Here is a 6479-nt window from a genome sequence, read left to right on the forward strand (position 1 = left end):
ATGATGTCATCGATGATGAAGTGTAAAATTCTCTCTGCATAGTGGCAATGGCTGCAACCAAAATCGCATATTTATAACAGTATGTGACAATTGTGGCAAGAAGTACCTTCTTCTTCCGGTGAGATTCTGAAGTATACGATTGAAGTAATTACTCATTCAAAATATGTACCTACTCAAGAGCGATCCTGGACGCGGCCAATCCAACTGTTGCAATTTTATTTTCCAATTTGTCACAAGTGGTTACACAACAGTCACAAATGTCCATACTGTATATGCAAAAGCGTTTAATGCTTTACTGCCTTAAGTGACAGAGGGTGTAGAAAGATTTTATAATATTCATATGCTGCAGTGCCACTTTTTTATGATTGATTGACTTTGAGTGATCTGCTCGAGAAAGAGAGATCACAAACACTCCACACTAAATGCATTATTCAGATTGTGAAGGAAGTGACAGTTGTCTCTTTTCTCCGCACTCAGGACGGAACAAGGCAAGCTGTGGTGTTTGTCGAGATTTACATTGTGCAGGTAATTAAAACATAATGTGCTACTTTTGATTAAAACATGATTTATCTCAGTTGTGTACGAGAGGAAATGCAGTCAGAATGTCATCATAAAAGAGTGTTTACAAAATAACCAGCAAACATACAGTGATTAATCATGCAAGATATGAAGGCAACGAAAATGTGAAGTGACTAAATGCATTTCATACATGCTTTAATATGAATGTATTCGAAATGCAGTTATATAAGATGATAATGAAGCTATTAATGCACTGAAGCTACAGTGAATTTTAAGTATGAAAAGATGCATTTTTATATGCAAATGTCTTGAAATGTTGGTTAATGTATAAAGAAGTGATGGTTATGGAGGCTATGATTATGGTAACTAAAAAATGTTAGTGCTGCGTGTCGTGCTAAAGTCACTGCTACGATTCTAGGGTGCTGTGAGTGGTTGCCAGGGTGTTTTCACCATGTGGTTACTAGGGTGTTCTGGGTGGTTGCTAGGTGTTTTCCATTTGGCCCATGTCAAAATTGGTTGTCCTTAAGATTTTTTTTATTTATTTTTTTGCCCACTTTATAGTCATACTGAATAAAGCAAGTTGTAGGTTCAGTGGTAAAAAAAAAAAAGCATATACTTCAGCATTCTGTCCTTTTTAGGGTCACATTTTGTGCCATCACGTCCCGTTTTCAGCAGTCGAACCAAGTGTGGAAGCACCCTTAAATTGATTGCATAATAGTTTCATATTTAGCAGTTATTAAAATGTTTTCCTTGTGATTAAAGTATTTTTACAAGCAGTTTTATTCATAAAATTGTATTCAATTTGAAGTAGAACTAAATTAATTGATTAAACCTAAATCCAAAGTGATGAAAACCTATAAAAGGCTGTATGAAGTGCCTTTAATGTTCTGTATATAACTTTATTTTCTTGTAACTAGACTTGTTTGACCACATGCTATAGCAATGCGCTAAAAAAGACCCAGAACATCTTCTTTTATTTAAGGTTAAATAGAAATACTGATATGTGGATATAGATTAACAATCGTTCAGGATAAATATATAAACTGTTGTAATACATATGCAATATAAATCAGGCTATATATGAAATGCAAAAACAAGGAACCATGAAAACCTCAAGTGAAAATGAAATGGTTTTCTTGAGTATTCTGCCAAGATCCTAATTGAACGGCATGTCCCTTTGAACTAAAATGTGCGTTTAGCCTTGAGTTTCTCAGTTCAGTGCACGGCTTTCATCAAAAGAGCTCGTAGGCGTTCTCCATTGACTGCGGTGAACAATCGAGCAGGACAAATGCAGCGGTGCTGTCATGTAAAACAGGTTTATGAAACATAGATGTGATGACTTTGAAAGCGGGGCTCTCTGAAAAGGCTTCTCTTGTCTATGCAGTCATGATTCACTCTAACCGGGGCCCTCCAGGGGCCACTTTCTTAATCTCCTTACAAAACATTGTTAAGTGTTAAAGGACAAAATGTGGCTGTGAGAAAGATTTCCGGCCATTCATTCTGGGTTCAACAGCCTTAAATGCCATTTAGACGTTTTATTGTGCATTTCATGAAAGGTCGACATTGCTCATTGGGCAGAGAAAGCGTGCTGCTCCGTACATATGCCCTCCCATGAGATGTCGTCCCGGGGGAATGACTGTTACTGCAGTGCTTCAGTGACACACATATCTGCACTGGAACAGCACACTGAAACGTGTCTCCTGTTTTGATAAATGAGGCCTGCTAACATTCTCTGAATAAACAGGGTGAATAAAGTTATTTTCACAATGCAAGTAATTGCCTTTCTCTGTTCCTTTTGCCATTAAACTATGATGGTAAATTATTTTATCATAGTCATTCTAAAATGTGTCACCATTTACACCAATTTAGGTGAGCCTTGGGATGCTGGGAGTTAGCAGGATACCGTCTTTATTTCCCAAAGGATTAGAGAGAACACACACCTTACCGGAAATTCCGTCCTAGTGATACAGGTAAGATGTTGTTTTTGCTTTGTTCGTATGTACATAAAATATTAAAATAATGAATTACTAAATGTATTTATTATATACAATACAGAAAAAAAAATGTATTAAATGTTTATTTGTATATTTTACTTTATGTATAATACTTTTTTTGCTTGGAAGACACTTGTAGAATAATATAGTGTCGGAATTATATTTATAATTTAAAGATTTAAAGTATGTACAGTTTTTGTGAAGAAAAAGTACATACTTTTGTGTGTATCAGAAGAGGCAAGTTTTGGGACATACTACTTCGTCATAACAGACCGCTCTGTCGCTTAGTTATTTGCATCCTGTCACCGTTTAAACTGACCTGTCAATCATCTTGTCATCCTCTACATTCAATTTAATTAAATTTCCTATCGTTTTGGAGATAAATGTATTAGCACGTTGATCTGCGAGTCTTTCATGCGGAGACTCTCCTCATGTGTTTGCATGATGATGTTCGTATCTTTATAAAGGTTCACAATGCTGTTGCAGATTAAATATAATGTGGATAACATTGAATAAATATATTTTCGTCAGGTTAGATACTGATCATTAATCACTCAACATCCTTTATCTTCTTAACCGTTGGCCTCACACGTCCACCATGTTTGTAGTTTTTTAACACATTTTTTATTCGTGTTTGTAGTTCTAATCGAATTCTTGTCCAATGTGCAATGTTTTGTGTTATAGTGTGCGTGGATCTGCTATTTGGATTCTAACCGGATAAAGTAGACTATCCGGGTATCTTTGGAATACTCATTTCAATACGATTTGGGACACTAATTCTAATTTTGAATTCTAATTCTAAATAGTAAATAGTAGAGTAAAATTCTAATTACTATTTATGATGGATAGTATGTGAATTGTACTCAGCATTAAGGGTGCTTTTATTCATTTATTTACTTGCTTACTTACTAATGCTGAGTCTCTCTTTCACACATTTGCTGCAGTTTAAAACACGATCAAATTATGATTGTGTGACACGTTATTGTAAAGTGTATCATATCCTGCGAAAGTTTTCAATAGCCAGTCCTGATGCTAAAACTTATAAACCTGTTTCTGCCTATTTAGGTTCAGCTTGTAGACAAATCTAAGTATCCAGGGGTCCTGTCCTAGCACAGACGCCCCATTTGACTCCCCAGTAGAGCACTTAAGAGTCGAAAAGCCTTTGATTCATCTTGATAAATCCTGACATGCTCTGCGTCGGCAGACCTGTCTGCTATTACAACAAAATGCAGATCCTCCACTTGCAATGTCACCGATGATAGATGAACAGGTAAAAATGGTATTATTGGCAGACCAACAATGACAGCGGTATATTTAAAAACATCTCTAGAGAAATATAAAAGTACGCTTGCTCCCAAGGACGTCTCGGAGCGAGTAAGAGGGAGGGAGGGAGGGGAAGAATTGAGCAGTGAGGAGAGAAATTGTGGACAGCCTCTCTTCCCAAGCCGTACGTGGAAGACACAGAGGCTGTAAATTTAACCGAAGTGAAGCATATTGGGCAACGGCGTAGTCAGCCATCATTCCAGAGATTGCATCCTTCTCTCTTCTCATCGTGGCAAAGCACACAGTTCATTGCCATCTGCACGAATCTCTCACATTGCCACTTTGCTGGAGATTGGGTGGGCTCATAAACAACCGGGCGCCATGATATCTCAAGGGTAGATGACGGGAATTGGAATTGTGCCTCCTTGCTAAAATAAATGGGCTAATAACATTGCTATCCCAATGTTTACTCACGCTTTCAGAAGTTAAAGTGATGTGATCCCACAAATGATAACTGCAGCGTGAATTACGAACCGACAACTTTGTTTTAAATGACTGTTGGAAAGGCTATTTTCCAGACTCCCGGAACGTACAAATCCAAATTCTGGCAGAATGTTTCTCCTACTTTCGGTAGGTAATCATAACATTTTGCTTGATAACGGTGCAATAAGAAATTGTAGCCAGGCATGTAAAAAGACAGCTTTAGAAACCAAGAAGAAGCTGTTCTATTGAATGACATTAATATTCATGACCAATGTGATAATGTTCCCACACACTTTTCAGATCATTCCTACGCCCTTGGTGGCTGGAATTGCAAATCTATGATTATTAAAATGTTTGCACTTTGTGAGCAAGCAATCTTTTTGGGATAGTTCACCATAAAAATGAAAATGATGCCATTATTTACTCAGCCTCTTGTTGTTCCAGGCCTGTATGATTTCTTTTATTCAATGGAATATAAAATAAGTTTTTGCCCATAATGAATGGGGGTTAATGGGGTCCAAAACAATACTGGACGCCAATGACTTTCTTTGCGTGGACAAATGATAATCAGAAGAAAGAAAGTTACATTTTCATTTGTGCGTGTCCCTTTAAGTTCCTTGAGATGAGCTGTTCATTATGCACGCTAGCAAAGTCACTTGACTTTAGCGAAGGCTCATCGATTCCAGCCTTTCCAACGGAAACAGATAATTACCGAATCCTACCACTCCATCATACCTGACCTAGCATTTTCAATGAGTGTTTGCTACTTGCCTCATTTTAGCATTTCAAAGTGACTGTGCACTTGAGAGATGTTAATCGCATGCGTATCTCCAGTCTACCATTTTCAGCGGTCTAGGACGGGACGTTAACATTGATCTTTGTTCAGGCGGCTTGGAAATGAGCGTTTACTTCACCCTGGTGGGCACTGCAATTATGAAGCACCAAATATGGCATGTTTATATCTTCCTGGAGAAGAGACTTTAAAGTGGATGTCGCTGAGATACAAGGCGGGAAAGCTGACCAATTAGTGTACTGTTCTGCGCTGTAATGATAAGCTGCGTTGTGACTTCATTTCCTGCCTTTGAATGAGTGTCACTTGATGGTGAGTAAGTGAGTTCTCAATATAACTAGAAGAACGCTTTATTACTGCTCATCATACCAGTGCTTCAAACAATGTGAACAGCAAATTTGTTTCGAGGAGGTAATTGGGGCCAGACGTTGCTGCAGGCTTGTGTTCATTTCCAGATTTGAGTCTTATGATAGTCACACTTGTCCTATTTTCTTGTGATCTGTTCACTCAGCATTGTGATTCAGGGCAGAGGTGAAATGGCCACTGGGATTGTGTATGGCAGGTGAATTGAGGACATTCAGGTTGGTAAATAGGTTGTTGATGTTTGTCCTTCAGAAGCAGTTTGCTTGACATTTTCTTTATCGCTGTTTTTACTGCATCCAGTGCCATGCTAAAGGAGAGACTCTGTAAATAAATAAAAATGACAAGTAACAGTTATTTTAAAGTGCAGTGCCTTTTAAATAGTTTACTTTGGGTGAAGCTGGGTTTGAGGGGAATCTAAGGCTCTTTGGTCTGAACACAAACTTTATTGCTGGTCTCTTTTCATCTTTTACATTTATGTCCGATCCCAAGACGTTTGTCAACATGGTGAGTATCACGTTTTGCATGTGCAATTTAGCACAGTTTTTGTTCATATATAATTTTTTTGTTTAACATGATTTGTTATTGAATTAACATTTACAAAATAAAATGCATATATTTAAAAATATATTCACAAATGTGTAACCAATTTCACATAAAAAAATGTGATTCACTATGCAAATTGTTTTAAATGTTATTGTTAATAATTATACAAATAATTGGAAAAAAGTTGGGGGAAAAATCCATAAATTGTTTTTTGCATTTGTGAATCATATTTTTTAAAATCTGAATACACCTTTGTGAGTCATGTTTCATAAATATATTCATTTTATGAATGAATTCATTGCGGTGCTTATCCAGTGACCTCAGCTTGAGGTAGGGAGCGTACACTTGTAGGAGTGAATTGATGTAGGAAGGTACAGTTCCAGTGGCAATTCTGAAAGCCAACGTCACAATTTTAAATTTGATTCTGGCCGCAATGGGCCGGTGGAGTGAGATCAGGAGGGGTGTGAAATGGGTTTCTCTTTAGCTGATTGAAGACCCAGATGTGCTGCCGCATTCTAGACCAT

The 6479-nt window shown here is 37.4% G+C and overlaps 1 long non-coding RNA gene across 1 annotated transcript in view; it reads left to right on the forward strand.

Annotated features, from left to right (window-relative positions):
- LOC307004404 overlaps positions 1 to 2489 on the forward strand; it is a 31698-nt gene extending 29209 nt beyond the window's left edge. Inside the window, exons 3-4 of the long non-coding RNA XR_013799027.1 lie at positions 478 to 525; positions 2389 to 2489. This is a non-coding gene — a long non-coding RNA (uncharacterized lncRNA). The remainder of the gene's footprint in view (positions 1 to 477; positions 526 to 2388) is intronic.
- Positions 2490 to 6479: the final 3990 nt, after the last annotated feature.

Source organism: Phoxinus phoxinus (genome assembly GCF_949152265.1).
Source record: "Phoxinus phoxinus genome assembly, chromosome: 9".
Taxonomy (NCBI): Eukaryota; Metazoa; Chordata; class Actinopteri; order Cypriniformes; family Leuciscidae; genus Phoxinus; species Phoxinus phoxinus.